Here is a 10,427-nt window from a genome sequence, read left to right on the forward strand (position 1 = left end):
TTGGTAATAATGATAAGCTCAAAGTTAATGGATATGGAAAATTAACAAATGAGAAGTTTAGTGTTAATCGTGTCGCTTATGTCGAAGGTTTGAAGCATAACCTTATGAGCATATCACAGTTGGTAATGGGAATAGGAAGGAAAGTTTTTTTTTTATGATGATGGAAGATTTATTTCAAACAAAAAAAGGAAGTTTTGCAAAATTTGAAGCGAAAAGGAGATATGTTCACTCTGGACATAAAACCAATTGTTGGTTTACCCTAAGTGTGTATGCTATCAAAGGCTACTTCTTATCTAAGATGGCATTGGCATCGAATATTTGCTCATCTTAATTTCAAAAATCTAAATAAACTTGTTTTAAATTATTTAGTTCGAAATATACCTATTCTAGAAATTGGTAATGGTTCTTTATGTGCAACTGGTGATCAAGGAAAACAACATTGACAAGGTCATCCCATAGTCACTGATGCGTAGATTGTTGAACCATTAGAATTGCTACATAATGACTTGTATGGACCTCCGACTATTGAGTCTATCAATGGGAATTTAACATCCCAGTGTTAAGTTACTCCAAATTTTAAGCCTTAAAGTGTGTGTTTGTTTACTTAGAAGAAGAAGGAAGGAAGCCAAGATCATATTTGAAAAGTGAAACACTTTGGATTTGGAATTTACTCTTCATTTTAAGCCCTTCAAAGGTATAAAGCTTGCATCTTGATCTTTTAATCTTGTAGATCTAGAAATGGGTGTCTTAGTGATACTTTTTGGTCCCAAATGTCTTAGATTGGGCATGGCATGTTCTTGATTGTTTGAGCTGTCGTTTCAAACCCTAGGAGGTGTCCTAAGTCATAAAAATGAATTCCCAATGGTTAGTTTTGCTCTATACATCTTGTAAAAGGTCTTAATGGATTAATAAATTGAGTTAAGAACTTAATGGGCATGTAAAATCATAAAGTTGGAAACTTTATGACTCTAAAGTGTATTTGAGCCTTGGATTTGAAATATGGACATAAGTGCTTCAACCATTAAGCACATATTAAGTTTTGAAGGATGCGCGGGTACACCCCGCGTACTCGGAGTACGCTCTGCATACGAGGTCAACCACCCCGATGGTGGTAAACTATGAGGGTTGGAGTATGCTCAGCCTACCTCTAGAATAAGCCCTGCATACTCATAGTGGGTCTGCCCGGATGAGTTGACTCGGTTGGGTTGACTCGACTGGGTTGACGCAGTTGCCTTAGTAGGTTTGACTAGTTGAGTTTGACCAAGTTAGACCATTGAGGGTATTTTGGGTATTTTAGGATTTTGATAGAATTGGTATTTAGTGGGATTAGGTGCCAGTTAGAGAGATGAGATTGGGAGTCAGGGACCTCATCAACTTCTCTTCAGTTTGTGATGTGAGTTTTCCTCACTGTACATTTTGATCAAAGGCACCAAGGCCAACCCATTGAATTGTTATCCTGGTTTATCGCATGTTGGTATGATTTAGTGATTTGTTAGATCTATATCCTGGTAGATAGGATGCTGTTATGCTTAGTGATCTATAAGATCTGTCTGATTGTCTATTGGCTGATTAATGTATGCTTATCTGTTATGTATATGTCGACATGGTTTATGTGTGGTTGGGTTGAGGCGTACCAGTGTAGACTGAAGGTCAAGAGACCTAGGGCATCCCAAATAGACCGAAGGCCCGAGAGGGGTATCAGTCAGGCCAAAGTCCCGGAGAACGTTCCAAATAAGTTGAAGGCCCAACGAGGCGTACCAGTCATGCCAAAGTTTCTGTGAGCCTACTAGATAGATTGTAGGCTTATGGGGCCTTCCAGTCAGACTGAAGGCTCTGTATACATGCTGTCTGTATTATGCTTATGTTATTTGTTGGTATCATGAGGGAAATCACTAAGTGTTGGCTTACAGTTATGGGTTATGTTTCTGGTACTTCGAATGATCGTGAAAAGGAGAAGGTGTGACCATACAAATCCTCATGTTTTGACCTATGATTTTGGGAGACTCTGATGTTGAACATGTTTTGAAAACTACGTTTGTAAACAATATTTGAAATTGGTTGATTTTGAAAAGTTTAAATTTATCATGATTATTATGAGTGTTACAAGTTGGTATCAGATCCTAGGTTTGAGTGAATCGGAGGAACACTCGTGTGAATCCAATCTCAAACCAAGGACAAGATTTTTAAACATATTTTAAAATTGTTTTCAAATTAATCAAAGAGGATGTGATGTGTACGATCAACCGGAGCTAGTAAGTAGACCCCAAATTACCAAACTGTTATTTGAATTTGTGATATGTTAGAACATGCTAGTGATACGCTAGGGATCTTCAGGAATTGCATGATAGAATTTCCTGATTATATGATACTTGATAGCCTAGGGTTCTTCCTTATATTAAATTGACATCATTACTGTAGTTGCTTAGTGTATGCATCATGATTATACATAACTAAGATTCTATAGCCTAAGAATGTTTGGTTCGGCCTTATTTCATGTTCTTGTTCGATGAAGGGCTTAGGGTAGGATCAGATATTCGACGGTCTATAGGTTCTAGTGTTATCTATGATTACCATACACGAGTGCTGTAGGGTTGGAGGAAGTTTCAGGGATGAGTTATGCGGGGTCAACCGACCAGTTTCATGATGTTTAACCTTCCTCTAGGGAGTGAGGGTTGAGTGTATGCGTGCTCTAGTACGTATTTTTAGGGTTGTTGTGATGATCCTCTGAGACAAATACGGGTAAGTATGGAAGGTAGTATGGGCCCATACTACTGAAAGCATAGGACCCATACGCGTAATAGGGTAGTCACAATCCCTAGGGCTTTGTTGGGAGTTGGTTCCCCTGATTTGATATGTGTGTTATTTGATATCTCCCTAGTTTATTTTCAGTATGGATATGACGAGATGATTTGAGGCTGGATCCGGATTAGGGTCGGGAGCTAGCAGTCACGGTGGGCCAGCTGTATCCGAGGACATGATTAGGGAGATTCTTTAGGAAGAGTTTGTTGCTGACATTCGAGCGCAATTTCCAGAGATGTTCGGGTCTATCAAGACCACCATGGTGGAGTATTTTGATAATACGAAGCGACCGGAATTTGATGGAGTTCAGGACTCGATCATAGGCATGAGGTGGTTGTATGACAATGAAGGGTGTTTCTTCACTTGCTCTTGCCCAGCTGACCAGAAGGTCAGGTGCGCTCTGAACCTTATGAGGTCCGGAGCAAAGGATTGGTGGAGACTTGTTACTGGACCGTATTCTACTGAGCAAAGACCTGTTGTGTCTTGGGAGCAGTTCTCGGAGATGTTCCGTTATAGATATGTGTCACTGGTGGAGCGTGAGAGGTTGGACTAGGATCATTTGGATCTAAGACAAGGACCGAGTTGATGACGGAGATCACCAAGATCTCCACATACAGGGGCATGTTTTGTCTGAGTTTGCTACTTCTGACCAGTCTTAGATATCCCATTACTTTAGCATGCTCAAGACGGATAACAGGCAGTTTATATCCACTCGGCATTATCGTTCTTTGTTGGAGTTACAGGAGGTCACCAGGCAGCATGAGATTTAGATGGAGCTTCAGACGAGGGTGCAGAGACCAGCCATGGCGCAGTCGCATCTTGTGCCGAAGCGTTTTAGTGCTGATGATTCTAGATCTGGAGGGCAGATAGGCTACACTTGAGGGAAGTGTCCAACATAGTTTCCAGAGATGTTCAGGTCTATCAAGGCCGCCATGGTGGAGTGTTTTGATAATATGAAGCCCCCAATATTTTATGGAGTTTAGGACCCGATCATAAGCATGAGGTGGCTGTCTGACAATTAGGGGTGTTCTTCACTTGCTCTTGCCCAGCGGACCAGAAGGTGACATACGCTCTGAACCTTCTGAGGTCTGGAGTGAAGAATTGGTGGAAATTTGTTAGCGGTTCTTATTCTACTGAGCATAGAGATGTTGTGTCTTGGGAACAGCTCTTGGAGATTTTCCGTTCTAGATATGTGCCGCTGGTGGAGCGTGAGAGGTTGGCCCAGGAGTATTTGGATCTAAGACAGGGGACCGAGTCGGTGATGGAGATCACCAAGATGCTAATGGAGAGGACCATGTTTTGTCCTGAGTTTGCTACTTCAGAATAAGCTCAGATGACTTGTTAGTTAAGCATGCTCAAGACGGATATCAGGCAGTTTGTATCCACTCAACATTATGGTTCTTTGTTGGAGTTACAGGAGGCCACCAAGCGACATGAGATTCATATGAAGCTCCAGACGAGGGAGCATAGACCAGCCCTGGCGTAGTCGCATCCTGCACCGAAATAGTTTAGGACCGATGATTCTAGATCTGGAGGGTAGAGGGGTTGCACTTGTGGGAAGTGTAACAAGGTTCTTGAGTGGGCCTGTCGATCAGGAGGTGTGTGCACAAATGTGGTAAGGAGGGGCAGGCCCTGGTATTTACTAATGGATTTACTCTTCATTTCCATCCCTTCAAGTATGGGAGAATTGTAACATCCCGATGTTAAGGTACTTCAAATTTCATGCCTTAAAGTTTGTGTTTGTGTGCTTAGAAGAAGAAGGAAGGAAGCCAAGATCGTCTTTGGAGAGTTAAGTATTTTAGATCTGGGATTTACTCTTTATTTCAGACCCTTCAAAAGTATACAACTTGCATCTTGATCTTTTAATCTTGTAGATCTAGAAATGGGTGTTTTAGTGATACTTTTTGGTCCCAAATGTATTATCTCTAGCATGGCATGTTCTTTACGATTTGAGTTGTTCTTTCAAACCCTAGGAGGGGTCCTAAGTCATAAAAAAGAAGTCCCAATGGTTAGTTTTGCTCTATGAATCTTGAAGAAGGTATTAATGGATTAAGACCTTGAGTTAAGCACTTAATGGCCATGTAAGATCATAAAGTTGGAAATTTATGACTCTAGAGTGTATTTGAGCCTTGGATCTGAAATATGGATGTAGGTGCTTAAGCCATTAAGCACTTATTGAGTTTTGAAGGATGCGAGGATACGCCCCGCGTACTTGGAGTACACCATGCGTACGAGGTCAACCACCCTGATGGTGGTAACCTACGAGGGTTGGAGTACACTCAACGTACCTCCAAAGTACGCCCTGCGTACTCGCACTGGGTCAGCCCGAATGAGTTAACTTAGTTGGGTTTACTTGTCTGGGTTCACTCAGTTGACTTATTGGGTTTGACCAGTTGACTTTGACCAAGTTTGATCATTGAGGGTAATTTGGGTATTTTTAGATTTTGATGGAATTGGTATTTGGTAGGATTAGCTGTCAGTAAGAGAGCTAAGATTCCGAGTCAGGGACCTCATCAACTTCTAATCAGTTTGTGAGGTGAGTTTTCCTCACTGTACTTTTGGGTAGAAGGCACCAAGGTCGGCCCATTGGATTGTTATCCTGGTTTATCGCATGTTGGTATGTTGTAGTGACCTGTTAGATATGTATCCTGGTAGATAGGATAATGCTATGCTTAGTGATCTGTAAGATCTAACTGATTGTCTATTGGCTAATTATATGTATGCTTATTTTTTATTTATATGTCAACATAGTTTTTGTGTGGTTGGGTTGAGGCGTACCAGTGTTGACTGAAGACCAAGACACCTTGGGCATCCCGGATAAACTATAGAGGCATACCAGTCAAGCCATTGTTCCGGATAACATTCTAGATAGGTTGAAAGCCCAGTGAAGCGTACCAGTCATCCTAAAGGTTCTGTACGTCAACCAGATAGACTATTGGCTAGTGGGGCATTCCAGTGAGATTGAATGATCTGTATGCATGCTAGCTGTATTATGGTTAGGTTATTTGTTGGTATTTTAGAGGACTCACTAAGCGTTGGCTTACAATTTTGGGTTATGTTTTAGGTACTCCGGATGATCGCGAGAAGGCGATGGCATGACCGTACACATACTCATGTTTTGACCTATGATTTTGGGAGACTCTTATGTTAAACATATTTTGGAAACTAAGTTTGTAAACAATTTATGAAATTGGTTGCTTTTGAAAGTTTACATTTATCATGATTTTTATGAGTGTTACAGGGAAGAAATACATACTGGTCATAGTAGATGATTTTTCACGCTTTACTTTGGTTCATTTTCTTAGACAAAAATCTGAGACTTCTCAAGTGATGATTGATTTCATCAAAAGCATTGAAATGAGTCTAAAGAAGAAAGTTCTTGGAATCAAAAGTGAAAATGGAACAGAATTCAAGAATCAAGATCTTTATTCATTCTTGACAAATCTTGGCATCTCTCATAGTTTTTCTGCTCCTTACACACTGCAACAAAATGGTGTTGTCGAAAGGAGAAATTGATCTTTGTCTGAAGCTGCTAGAACTATGCTCACAGATAAAAATTTACCTCAATAATTTTGGGTAGAGGCTATTTCTACAGTTTGTTTCACTCAAAATCATTCTTTTATTCATCAAAGTTTTAACATCACTCCTTATGAAATCACTAACAAAAGGAAACCTAATTTCAATTTTTTTCCATATTTATGGTTGCAGATGCTTTATAATGAATTTGAAAGATCATCTTTCAAACTTTCAAATGCAGGCTGATGAAGAAATATTTCTTGGATATTCTCAAAATTCTATGCAATATTTAGTGATGAACAAAAGGACTCAAAGAATTGAAGAAACATTTAATTTGATCTTTGATGATTGTTATGTTAAACGATTCGATCATGATTTTCTTCAAAATCCAATTCTTTGAAATTCTAATGAGGATTTTGAACAAATGCTTACTTTTGATATTGATTTCAATCTAATTTTTGGTATTCTAGATAAAGAAATTGATGTTGTGGTGAATATCAAAGATAATCTATTACCTGAAGAAGATCAGACTTCGACACCAACTCAAGTTGAGGGGGAGAAATTACCAACACAACCTCAAGTTGAACAAGATCCATTGACTTCGAGTGCTATTGTTGAGGGGGAGTAATAAGTAGTCGATTTTGATGGGTTATGAGCACTACATCAATCAAATGGTGTACATGCAAACCCTAAAGCTTTGGATCTAGTTTGTCTAATGAACATGCAATGATCATCCAAAGCTCATAAACCCTAGATCTAGCATATAGTAATCGACATTATCATAATAAAAGGGTTTAGATCTTACCTTGACTGTTATGTAGCAATAACAATCTCAATTTCTCTTGATCTTGACTTTTGAAAGCTTAGTGCCTCAAATGTTGCACCATGAGCAACAACATGACTTAGGAGAAGGAGGAGGAGGCTCCAAAAAAGTCTAGGGTTCTCTTAGAGATTACTTAGCCACGTTTTTCGGAGCCTTAGGGGTCTTTATATACTTGTGTGGGCTGCTAGGGTTTCAGGTGAAACCCTAATTCTCTGCTTAGGCCTTAATCAACCCATGGAATTCCCCTAGAAAGCCCTTGGACGAAATCCATATGGGCTTCCAATAGATTTCATCCAATCCCCTTTCCATTAGGAATCCATAACCCAATTGCAACTATCATATAATTGCAATATCAATCCCCTTTATTTAATTAATCTCTTTTAGCCACAAAATTAATTCTTATTAATTCTTGACTAATACTAATTAAACAATATGATTTCTCTTTTAATATATTATTCATATGATATATTAATAAATCATAATTAATCCTCTTTCTCCTTAATTCATCCTATCAGTTGCTATGGTGAAGGCAACCCAAAAGGACCATGCTTACAATCGGATCAAGTACTTACCAAAATAGTTATGGACTTAGACACCTAATCCAACAGATTCATGTGTTTAGGGGGGAGAAAAGTAGAACACATATCGAAAATGTCAATCCATTGCAAGTCCATGTTGCACAAAGTGTTCAAGGGAATGTATATAACAATGATGACATTAATGACACTTTTTAAGTGGTAGAAAGTTTTCAGATGTTGAAATAATTTTTGAAGAAGATGATCTGGATTTTGATCCATCCTTTCCACTAATGGAGAAATGTACTCCTGATCATTACAAAAACAAAATCATGGTAATCCTAATTCTAGTGTGTTAACAAGAGCAAAAGTTAAACGAAGTTCTTAATGTTCACCAATAATTTTATTGTTTAATGTGTTTATTTCTAAAATCGAACCTAAAATAATTAACACTGCATTAGAACATCCTTATTGGGTTGTTGCAATGTAATATAAATTGGTTGAGTTTTATAGAAATAATGTTTGGAGGTTAATTCCTAAACTTGAAGATGTTTCTGTGGTTGGCCTAAGAATGAATTGATTATGATGAAACTTTTTCTCCTGTTGCAAGACTTGAAGTTGTTCATACTTTTCTTGCCTATATAGGTCATAAGAACTTTGATATCTACCAAATGGATGTAAAATGCGATTTCCTAAGTGGTGTACAAGAAGAAACTATCTATGTCAACCAACCTCTTATTCTTGTGAATGATAAGTGTTGGGTCAAAAATATGGTTTATACTTTACTTTTCTAGGCAAATGTATTTTTCTGTAATATTTTTGGAGTTTACGCTCAGGGGGGGTTTACGGTCAGTGTTTACGGCCGTAAACCCATTTACGGCCCATGTCCACCAAGCCCATGCCCCTTGTATAAATATAGGTGTTAGGGTGTGAGGAACTGATTGATGAACACGAAGAGAGTTTACAGCCAGAGAAAAGAGTTGTGTGCCAATCTTATATCTGGATCATAATTCTAATCAATTCAAACAAGATTCGTATTATTCTTATTCTCCTTCTCTTCTATTTGATCTGACATCATCCGTTTGATTGGGATTCCGCACCATCAAACAGATCTGATTGATACACAAGCAGATTAGGGATTTACAATTAGTATCAGAGCTTGGTTGTATCAGTCAATTTGGTCAGATTTGGAGCATTATTTGATCTTATTTTTGAAATATTCTTGCGTTTTTGGATAGATCTCTGAAAATTAAGGGGGGTTTGTTCTTCGTGTTTTTCATAAAAAAAGGTTTTTTGATCGAGTTTTGGAGCAAAAAAGGGCAAAAATCATTGTTTTTTGTCGTAACATGTGAGGGGGTGGCAGCCAGCAGCTAGGGTTTTCGAGGAGTTCACGGTCCGAGGATTGCGGCTCGGAGTTTACGGCTCAGCAGTTTGCAGCTCGGTCTCGCACGTTTCCGGCTTCTGAGTTCTCGGCCTCGCACCTCGGCCTCACAAGCAGCAGCCTCGCAAGAACCAGTCTCGCTTTGCACATATAAAAAAATCAGAAGCGCATTTGGAGGTGCCGGGTTTCGAACCCGCAACCTCCCGCTCAACAATTCGGCGCCTTATCCAACTCGGCTACCTGATCACTTGTTATAATCTTTCGAAATTTAAACTATAACCCGTTATCCTCGGTTTCTACTTTCAAAATTTGACACTTTTAACCCCAAAACTCAATTTCTTTTAATTTTAAATTCTTTTTTCATCCAAAATTTAAAAAAAAATTAAAAATATGAATAAATAAATAAAAAATAAATTAAATTAAAATTAATAAATAAAATTATATTTTGATTTTTGACTTTTATTTTTTAACTTTTGACCTTAAATTTTGACTTTGACTTCCAAGTTTGACCTTTGACTTTTTCGTTTAACTTTTAAATTTTCAAATTTAGCTTTTCGGTTTGACTTTTGAGTTTAATTTTTTAAATTTGACTTTTGAGGTTTATAATCAAAGGGTTTGACTTTTAGGTTTGATTTTGGCTTCTATTTGTGTTTTTTAATTGATTTTAAGGTCTACAAGGGAGTTGAAAAACATAAAAGAGAGTCGTCAGGATATGTTAAGACAAAATTTCAACATTTTCGATTATATCCCTGGAGAAACCATCAAAACTCAGTTGTAGCGATTTACTACACTTACTACTGAGATGAATATAGCTAGGATTTTCTTGTCTAAGTTTGAGATAAACAAAAAGCTACTGAATTCACTTCCGAAATCGTGTGATATGAATGTGGATATCATCAAGAAGACAAAAGATCTCAATCATATTAGTCTTGCTGATGTAATTCAAGAACTTGATGCTTTGAAGTGTAGAAAAACAATGATTTCTGAAAACATTCCGGTCACTAAAGTTACATGTACTCCAGCTTGTGAAACTACCATTAAATTTCTTCGGGAACAAATTGATTTATTAAAAAGAGAAGTTGAGGATCTCTTCCAGAGTACTCCTTACATCGGGTGAGCAGACAATCATTCAGAGAGAGGATAGATTCAGAATTCTATTACTTATTGTTTCAGAGGGATTGAGAAGTAGAAGGTTGCATATGTTGTGTACCAGGTCGGATTGGAAGTCACGCAAAGGAGACAGCATATGGCTAACAGATGAGAGGAATTTAATTAATCTTAAACCATGTGATTATGGATTTAATAATACTCTCTTAATTAAACATTTAATTAACTTAATAAAATCCATAAGAGTGTAATTGAACTATTCAAAAACATCAAGGTTCTAAATATA

The sequence above is a fragment of the Lactuca sativa genome, chromosome 4 (genome assembly GCF_002870075.4).
Source record: "Lactuca sativa cultivar Salinas chromosome 4, Lsat_Salinas_v11, whole genome shotgun sequence".
NCBI classification, from domain to species: domain Eukaryota; kingdom Viridiplantae; phylum Streptophyta; class Magnoliopsida; order Asterales; family Asteraceae; genus Lactuca; species Lactuca sativa.